Consider the following 10,997-nt stretch of genomic DNA (forward strand, 5'->3'; position numbering starts at 1 on the left):
TGGGCTGGGCTGTTGTGGGGTTGGATGCCCACGGCCAGCACCACGGCCTCTTCCTCGGCCACCCCTCCCTATCCCACCCTTCTTCCCACCACCCCTCTCCCACGGCCCGTCATATTGGGCAACTAAACTAAAAAAAATAAAAATAAGGGGGGGTTTGGATATTTGGGGGAAGGAAAGGAGAAAAAAATAAAACCCTCAACTAAATCCCCTCAGCAGAAGTGTGTCCCCACAAGGAGTACACACACCAGCACAGACAAAGACAGTTAGCCCTAAAAAGGGCTATTGGGTGGTGAGCAGGCAAGCAGAAGATGGAAAACAGTAAACTGAAATCCACAACCTCCACTTGCACTGACTCAGAAAAAAAAAAGCTCTCTACACAAACTCCACTAGCTAAATCACACACAAATCTCTCACTATCCTGCTCTCTCTACCTCTACCAAAAACGCCACGAGTAATGGCCGCCTCTGCAGCTCCTTATATAGACAGTGGGATGGCTCACATCTTATTGGCTGCTGTGGGTGACGTTCAGCTTGTCGCGCGTCTTTTTTTTTTGACGCGCATTCGCAAATTTTTGGCGCAATTTTGTGAAAAATTCGCCTGCGGCGAAACGCAGAAATTTGCCGCGAATTTAACTATGGCGAATTTATTCGCCCATCCCTATTCCTCTGTTAGCATTACTAGTTTTCATGTGTGCTTTCTAGTTTCAGCTAACAGTACTACCATGCAACATAACTTATCCTGATAATAAAATAAAACAAGTGTGTTGGCTTACATAAAAAGTTTATCATACTCTACTGCCAATGATCTTGGAGCAATGTAATAAAATACATCAAATGAATAAAAAGTTGCAAAACGAAGGTGCAAACTAGGGGTGAATGGAAACAGCGCCGATCCGCGCCTTTATGCCGCCTGAGGCGGCCTTCCGTTGCCGCCCCGACCCCTCCTCACGGCGCTCACATTTTCTGCGCAGGAGGGGGTCGGGGCGCTGCACGACGCTAGTGCAGAGAGCGCGTTTGCGCTCTCTGCACTAGAAGAGCCGAATTTCCGGGTTGAAAACCGGAAATTCGGCTCTTAGTTACCAGGAGCGGCATTTTTGCCGCCCCTGGTAACCAGGGGGGCGCTGCCGCCTGAGGCGAGTGTCTCAACTCGCCTCATTGGTGGAGCGCCCCTGAATGGAAACACATACCACAAAGAAATGGCAGGCAACAGCAAGCTTTATTTTAGGCAAATGTGGAACTTAAGACAGTCTTATGCATTTTGTGCACCAGGGCACTTAATCAAAGGCTGAATAAACAGGATGCAGGATATAAAAAATTGTTATCCAACAGGAAAGGAGGGGATGGGGATGGATCTTAAAACCAATGTGAATAGTAGAAGTGCAATGGTGTACAAAAGTATACAAGAGTACAAAAATAAAGTATTTTACAAAAATACAAGGTATCTTTAAAGCAATACTCATAGCAGCATGACACATCAAAGATGGAGTTTAAAATCTGGGGTTGTCTAGTCCCCAGTAAAATATATCTATTTCACTTTTTTTTATTGTTTAACATAATACTACACCTTTTTTGTTTAGCATAGTCCTTTACCTATAGCTATTACAGATACAAAACTGATATTGCCGGACTGGCCCACCGGGATACAGCCGGATACTGCGGGAAGTGTCGGACTGGCCCACCTGGATACCAGGAAAAGTCCCGGTGGGCCAAGGTGACATTGGGCCCTCATCCTGCTAAATATTTGACCTATTTCATGGCCATTACCTATTTCTATGAGAACAAAGAGGCTAAATAGATGGAAAAATAGAGTATAGTATGTAAAGAAAAGCGACAAGGAGAATAAAGGTTGAGTCAGGAGAGGAAGAAAAATAGTAATAAGAGTGGGCCCCTGGTCAAAGGTTTTTGGGTGGGCCCCTGGTGTCCCAGTCCGACACTGAAAGGGGAAAATGTTCAGACACATTGGTCCCTTTGTTCAATGGGGAGGCACATTTATCAAGGGTTTTTTTAAACTCCCTTAAATTCAATTGAATTTGAAATTCGATTGGGGGAAATTTATTAAAAACATTTAATTGTTAAAACTCGGACGAATTTTGCTGATCTGACTTGAATCGAATTCGATTCGAATTATACAAAACTCTATTTGAGTTTTTTCCCTGAGAAAAACTTGAATGTCAGGAAGGCTCCAAACATCAAATTGGTCCCTGGACGTCTCCCATTGACTTATACAGTAATTTGGCATGTTTTAGGTGGCGATTAGTTGAATTCAAATTCTTAAGTCCAATTCTTAATTCATTTATCAACTTTGAACCTCATTTTCGAGTTTGCTGCCCAGTTTCCCAATTTAGACAAATCACTCTGCAAAGTGGCAGCATCCTGCATGGAACCTACAGTTCTGCAAAATTTAGTATCATCTGCAAAAATAGAAACAGTACTTTCAATGCCCACCTCCAGGTCATTAATAAACAAGCTGAAAAGGGGGCGTGGCCTAGCGCTGAACCGAGTAGCACGCATGTAACAGGAGCTCCGTGTACAGGGGTCTAATTAATCCTATTTCTGGGTGCCTAAGCTGCAATGACTAGGCAGCGGAGACATAAAACGAAGCAGAAACCCGCAGCGAACTCTCCCAGAGGTAATATCGGATCTTTCTTCCGTGCACAAGATAATTGCACCGACCTTTCAGCAGACCCTCGGCGGCCATCTTGGACCAAAGGCCTTGATGACGAAGCAGCCGGAGTGGGGCAAATGTACGAGGAAGATACAATGACCACGCCTGCGCCTTCCCCGCCAGCCGACAACGGTAAGCAGCAGATGACCATCCAAGCTCAAGTACACGGTACGCAGGCGGCTGCCCCGCGTACCACCCCAGACAGCAGTGCATCGGCGTGGAGTTCGGGAGACGGAGCAGACTGGCAAACCGGACACTCCCAAGACGGCACGCCTGTGGGACATTTGTCTACCGTCGCCACTAACGGTACCGTACCAAATAACCCCCTACTCTGCACTCCCGGCGATGCCGCTACTGGGGCGCTGCCCAGCCCAGCGTTTACCATCCCGCCATGGCCCGATAGCCTTTGCACACCTAGGGGAACCGGGGCTGCTACCCCCGCTCATATGCAGTCTGGGCCGATTCTTGTGATGCAGCATAGCAGTGGGGCGGCTGCCGGTCCATGTACCACAGACCAGGCGGCGCTGACGGCGGACTTGAGAGCGATCCGGCAGTCACTCAATGGCTTACCCACTAAAGCAGACCTGACCCAGGTGGTGTACAAACTTGAGAGTGCTCTGCGAACAGAATAGGCAGATCTCAATAAGAACTTTCAACAAGTTAACAGTCGGGTCCAGGCATTGGAGGAATCTCAATCCGCGCAGTCGGATCATGTTGGGGCCCTCCAGAAAACAGTAACTCTTCAAGCCACGCAGATATATCTCCTGCAACAACACCTAGATGACCAGGAAAACAGGGGAAGGCGCAATAACATCCGCATTAAAGGGCTCCCTGAAGCCACTGGTCCGGAGGACCTAAGGCCCTCGGTGCAAGGCATTTTCAATCTACTGCTGGGTAGGCCTCCTACAACTCATATCGAGATTGATAGATTACACAGAGAATTGCGGCCGCTACGGCCAGAGGCTCCCACTCCGCGAGATGTTATATGCCGTGTTCATTTTTATGCTGAGAAGGAGCGTATCATGTCAAAGGCTAATTTGACCAGGGACTTTGACTTTGATGGGGCTAAGCTCAGATTTTTCCAAGATCTGTCCAGGACTACAATGGCCCAGAGGAGGGCATTGCGTCCACTGCTACAAGTCCTCCAAGCGAAGGGGATTAATTACAAGTGGGGGTTCCCCTTTGCCTTAACAGCTTTCCACCAGGGCAAACCTGCCACTTTGAGGAATCCGGCGGTTCTAGAAGGCTTTCTGAAGCGGCTCTCTTTACCTCCGATGACGTTGCCTATGTGGAAGGGACCGGACTCCTGGCGATTTGCTGCGACCGGATCAGCGAGGCCGGTTTCGAAGTGATGTCGTAATGTGGGATCTGAGATGGTCGATTCTACTGCGAGTCCAGTGAAGCATGGTCGAGACCGACAGCCTTCATGGTTTCCGATTGACTGAACAGTTACTTTTCTACAGTTACAGGTTTATGTTTCCTTCTACGCCTAATCTCCGCTGACCTGGTAATGTATGGACATTTTGCTGTGGAGCAGTTTTGCTCGTATGGTTGATGGACATAGAGTTTTCATATGCCTTTCTATCATTGTTTTTTGTTCTTTGCAAGTAGATTGCTGCTCTCTATGTCTTCCACCTCTGTTCTTTTTGGGCGCCCGTCCAATCACGCTTAGGTTTCTATTGACCCCCTAAGACGCCAGAGTTTTCTATGCGGCCCTCAGGGCAGGTGACGGACCACCACCCCCCCCCTAGGACACATGTGGGACAGGTACTCACGAATACGAGAATATTGTTACAGTTAGATTTGTTTGTCTTTTTATTATGTGTTGTCTTGAAATGCACCCCCTTTTCTTTTTCTTTCTTTCTTTTGGATCAGACCACAATCTCCCCTGACATGCAATTCGCTCCAGGTGTATTGGACCTCGGCGGTTTTGTTCCTCACAGCACGCCCTTATGGCAGGATTACGGATAACATCCATTAACTGTAGAGGCCTCAATACACCTGAGAAGCGATCTCAATTGCTCTATGAGATGCATAGAGATAAGACTGATATACTCCTAGTACAGGAAACTCATTTTAAGGTAGGGCATAGGCCCAAGTTATCCAACAAATACTTCCCAGCCTGGTTTTGTAATGATAACCCAGTCGCTAAATGTAAGGGTACGGCTATAGCGATACATAAAAACTGTCACTGCAATGTGAAAGATACGAAAGTAGATGGCACTGGGCGAGTACAAGCCATCAAAATAGAAATTCAGGGGACTGTTCTAACGATCATCAACTGCTATGCCCCGAATACAGGACAGACGCAGTTTTTGGATCAAATGTTATTGCTTTTGGAGGGGTTTATAGAAGGTCAGCTCATTGTGGGAGGGGACTTTAACGTGGCTTTCGACCCCCGCCTCGACACTTCGACTGGCAAGTCTAGCATTCCATTCCACCGTTTACGTCAGGCCAAACAGGTTCTTTATAGGTACCAGCTCGTTGATCCCTGGAGAATCCAACACCCGACTGTCAAGGATTTCACATACTACTCTCCCCCTTTCAACCAATACAGCAGAATTGACTATATCTTAGTGTCCCATCACATCCTAGACTGGGTCTCCTTATCCGATATTAGACCGCAAACTAATTCCGATCACAATCCCGTGTTTATAGACTTAAAAATTCCTGACCTCCCTACTCGCCAGTGCACCTGGTGTCTTAACGAATCCTTATTGAGGGACCGAGACTGTATGTCTGATCTGAAACAAACCATAACAAATTTTCAACGGGACCACGAAGGGGACGACACGACCCCGCTGACGAGGTGGGAGGCGTTGAAGTGCGTGCTTCGGGGCACTCTTATTAAACACGGCTCTAGACTCAAGGGGGCCAGGACACTGAGGTATAGTCAATTACTCCAGCAGATCCATGAGTTGGAGACCACGCACAAGGCTGACCTTGATGCTGAAACATACGGTAAACTTCAACAAGCCAGGCAGGAGCTTAAGGACTTGGCCCAATTTCAATATTGCAAATACGTTGAGAGGGGAAAGGGGAAGTTTTATGCTTGGGGCAATAAGTGTGGTAAGTTACTGGCAAGGTTGTATAAGCAGCAGCAGAATGTAAATTATATCCAAACCATCCAATCAGTTGAGGGGCACTCCACCCACCATACCAATAAGATTGCTCAGACTTTTACTCAATATTACTCTAAATTATACAACTTGAAGGCAGAACCCCTCCCTGATGAACAACAACTGAAGGATTACATAGCTGCAACCACGCATTCGCGTTTAGTAGATCCAGAAATACTAGAGGCACTGAACGGGCCCCTCCTTCAGGAGGAACTAAAACTGGCCATATCCTCTACCCCCCAGGGCAAATGTCCCGGACCGGACGGCTTCTCTATAGGGCTGTATAAACATTTAGGGGACTCCCTAGCATCAGTTATCTTCCCAGCATTTAACGCCATTTCTGACACGACGCCTCCCTCCCAGTCCTTCCTGGAGGCGACCATAACAGTACTGCCTAAGCCGGGTAAAGACCCGACAACCTGTGCTAGCTACCGCCCCATTTCCTTATTGAATGTTGACACAAAGCTGTATGCCAAGATGCTGGCCAACAGATTGAAGCCCTTGCTGAGCATGCTTATACACACTGATCAGGTGGGGTTTGTCCCTGGTCGGGAAGCGAGAGACAATACCATCAAGACCTTCTCCGTCCTCCAATATGCTCAAAGGCATAAAATCCCACTTATCTTGTTATCGACGGACGTGGAGAAGGCCTTTGATCGGGTAAGCTGGAAATTTCTCAGGGAATCTCTCATACAAACTGGTCTAGGGCAGTCTTTTATATCTAAAGTCATGGCATTGTATACAGTCCCAACGGCTAGGATCAGGATAAATGGAACTCTATCGTCAGCTTTCTCCCTCACGAATGGAACACGCCAGGGATGCCCCTTGTCCCCTTTGCTCTATATTTTAACAATGGAACACTTGATAACTGCGATCAGGAATAATACTTTGATACAGGGCGTGACAATAGGTGACAGGGAGGTTAAAGCAGCTGCATTTGCTGATGACCTCTTAGTTTATGTGAAATCCCCTTTCCTTTCAATCCCTCCATTAATGCAAGAATTGGACAGGTTCGGCCTCTATAGTAATTTTAAAATTAATATGACCAAATCTGAGGCGTTAAATGACTCTCTGCCCAAACCCTATCTACTCAGACTGCAACGAAATTTTCCATTTGCATAGCAACCTAACTCCCTCAAATACCTCGGGATTCTGGTCCCTCGCGACAGTTCCACAGCTGCGACACTCAATTACTCCAAATTATTGAACCAAATTAAGGCTGACCTACAAAGGGTTGACCAGTCACTCATCACTTGGTTTGGGAGGATTAACTTTATCAAAATGATAATCCTACCGAAATTTCTCTACCTTTTCCAGACCCTCCCCACACCGCCTACTATGTCTATCTTGCAAAAAGCCAATAAGCTCATCACGCAATTTGTTTGGGCCAATAAGTCACCCCGTATCAAAATGTCAGTATTGTACAGGCGCAAACAGAATGGAGGGGCAGGATTACCCGACTTGTATACTTATTGGCAAGCAGCAACCTGCTCAGGTGAAGCAGCCTTTAGAGGCGTTACCTTGGATTATTCCCAAAGATAGACAAGACACTTCAGTGTTACCCATAACTATTTACAATATATTATTGATGTGGGACAAGCTCATACGACAGATACCCTTGTCGGTTCGACCGGGCCAATGACTCCCCTGATTGGGAATCCAGCATTTCCGCCGGGTATGCTTAGTAAGGGTTTCTTGGCTAAACGACAAAGGGAGAATTATCCCTTTATCAAGGTGCGAAGTTTGACAGGTGTGGCTACTCTAGACAATATTTTGGAGACGCCCACGCAGTCATTTGCTCAGAGGTTTATGCACCATCAATTAACCCATTAGTTTCAAACACATCCAGAGAAAGACTTGCTATTGTCGGACGGTACGGCGTTTGATGGTCTCTGTTTAGCTAAATTGAAACCTGCCCATACTTTAGCGCAAGTGTACTCCATACTCTTGGAGCTGAAGGGTACCCAGGATCTCAAATTTAAGGCTCACTGGGAGAGAGAGCTTAATACTTCCTTTAGTGTCAAAGACTGGGAACGATCCTTTATCCTTACTCACAAGCTGGCCACCGCGTGGAAAGCACAGGAGACTAACTATAAGATTCTCACCAGGTGGTATAGGTGCCCCACGACCCTACATAGTATTTACCCTGGAGTGTCCGATTTATGTTGGCGCTGTAACATGGAGAGAGGGACCATGACGCATATTTGGTGGGGCTGTCACTTATTGCAACCCTTTTGGATATCAGTCTTCCAGCTCATCTCTCGGGTCGTAGGGGTAGTTATCCCACCTGATCCCTCATTAGCACTGCTAACAATACCTTCCCCCACTACTCATCTGAAAATTGTACCTAAGGGCTTTATAGCATTTGCAATAGCGGCAGCTCGAACTGTCATTCCTAGATTATGGAAGAGTACTAGACCGCCCACAGTGGCTGAATGGGTAGTGGAACTTAACCAGATACAACGTATGGAAGAATTGTTCTCATACACAACCAAATCCCCTACCAAGTATATTGCAACCTGGGCATCCTGGACCCTTTTCAAATCTTCATTGGATTATACCCATGCTTTAGCTGCTGTATGATGTCCCTTCATGGAACGGGTAATGTCTGCATCTGTGAACTTTGTTTTCCTGTGAACTTGATGATAGATCGTGATGATGATGTTGTTGCATCCTTAGGATTTGTTAGATTGTGATGTACTGATCCACCCTTGTCTTTCTATTCTTTTGGTGACCCTTGCTACCACTGACTAAGAGGATGTTACTGGGTTCTACTTATGCTGTTTCCGAGATGTTGTCAATTATTGTGTACTACTGCTTGCACTGACTGTACATACATCTTGTGAATGCTACTAGGGGTCACTCCCTTCTGATATAATTTTTTATTGTTCTTAATATTTTATGTTTTCTTCTTTCTGTATATTGTCTTTGTTTTACCCTTGTGAAAAAGAAAAACCAAATAAAGAATATGTAAAAAAAACAAGCTGAAAAGCAAGGGACCTAGTAAAGAGCCCTGCGGTACTCCACTAACAACACTGGTCCAATTAGAAAATGTTCCATTTATCACCACTCTTTATAGTCTATCTTTTAGCCAGATCTCTATCCAGGTACAAATACTATGTTCCAGGCCAACATTCCTTAATTTAACCAGTAACCTTTTGTGTGGCACTGTATCAAATGCTTTAGCAAAGTCTAAGTAAATCACATCCACTGCCATCCCAGAATCAAGGTCCCTACTTACCTTCTCATAAAAATAAATTGTTAGTCTGGCAAGATCTATTGCGCATAAAACAATGCTGGCACAAACTCATAGTATTATGATTTGTTGTGAAGTCCAGTATCTTATCCTTTATTAACCCTTCGAAAAGCTTTACTACCACTGACGTCAGACTGGCCTATAGATCCCTTTTTGAATAGAGGCACCACATTAGCAATTTGCCAGTCTCTCTGCACTATGCCAGACCTCAAAGAATCCTGAAAGATTAAGTTAAGAGGTTTGGCAATCACAGAGCTAAGCTCGCTAAGTACCGTGGAATGAATACCATCTGGCCCTTTATTTATCTTAACATGTTCTAGTCTTTTTTGAATTTCCTCATGTGTGAACAATGAATTATTAGCTGTATGATTAGAATTAGGACTATGTAGAAGGAAACCTTGATTAACTGGTTCTTTATTTGTGTAGACATGCAAAAAATATGTGTTCAGAATCAGTGTTTGTTTTCATCAACCAGCTGACCCCCCTCTGATATTAAAGGTACCACCCCTTCCTGCTTCATTTTTTTACTATAAACATATTTAAAAAATAATTTTGGATTCTTTTTATTGCTTGCTGCAATATGCTTTTCCATATCAATTTTAGCTTGCCTTATAGCTTTTTTGCATGATTTATTGGCCTCCTTGTACCTTATAAATGATTCAGTTGTCCCAGCTAACTTGAAAGCCTTAAATCATTGCCCAATGTAGGTCTATCCTCATAGTTCCTGGATGTGCTTAAATATTGTCTGTTTGATGTTCTCGACCCTTGCCTGTTGTTTGACAACTACAGATTCTGATTGTGTACGGCGTTCCTGTTTGGTTTGACCCTGGTTTGTGACCTCGACTACGCTTCTGCTTCTGGTTTGGTTCCGTATTGTCTGATCCTTGTTATTGACCCGGCCTATTCCTAGACTATGCTCCTTGTTCCCCATCCTTTCTGTACTACGTGCGGTTCCCATGTCTGCCCAGAACTCTTTTCCTGGTCCTCTCACTATAAGACCTGACGGCACCCGAGAAGCGGAGGGCTCCTCCTGATTAAGCAAAAGGTGGTTGTTAGACTGGGACCTTGAGTATTGTTCTGCACTTCTAAAGGGCTGTGATTCCCTTGGACTGGTACAGAAGCCCAAAAAATTATGTACACAATTTCAGCCCTACTTCTTTAGTAAGGCTTTAGTTATCCTCTATAGTGGTCTGCCAGTTTGACCTTCATACTGCTTTTTGCACTTTAGGCATGTTAGTATATAAATCAGATTTTTGGAACTGCAATTAATAGACTCTTTTATATGATATTCTTTAGTGGTTGTAGTAGACACAAAGGTCTTCGTTACTGACACATAAGTGCAAGTTAAACATCTAACAGAATCACATTTGTACATGCCATTACATGTTAACCAAGTGGTAGAAGTAGCTGAAACAAGAAACCATACTGGAAGCTAAAATATTGCAGAGTGTTCTAATACATCTTGTTACAAATTTGCAGCCATTCTTTAAAGGGGTGGTTCACCTTTCCATTAACTTTTAGTACGTTATAGAATGGCTAATTCTAAGAAAATGTTTGATTGGCCTTTATTATTATTTTTTTATAGGTTTTTTTAAATTATCTGCTTTCTTCTTCTGACTTTTTCCAGCTCTCAAATGGGGGGGGGGGGTCACTGACCCCATCTAAAAACAAATGCTCTGTAAGGCTACACATGTATTGTTATTGCTACTTTTTATTACTCATCTTTCTATTCAGGCCCCTCTTATTCATATTCAGGGGTCTCATTAAAATCAATGTATGTATGGTTGATAGGGTCATTTGGAGCCTAGAAACCAGATTGCTAAAATTGTAAACTGGAGAGCAGCTGAATAAAAAAAAATTAAATAACTCAAAAACCACAAATAATAAAAAATGAAAACCAAATGCAAGTTGTCTCAGAATATCACTCTCTACATCATACTAATTAAGTCAAAGGTGAA

Source organism: Xenopus laevis, chromosome 5L (genome assembly GCF_017654675.1).
Source record: "Xenopus laevis strain J_2021 chromosome 5L, Xenopus_laevis_v10.1, whole genome shotgun sequence".
Classification (NCBI taxonomy): Eukaryota; Metazoa; Chordata; class Amphibia; order Anura; family Pipidae; genus Xenopus; species Xenopus laevis.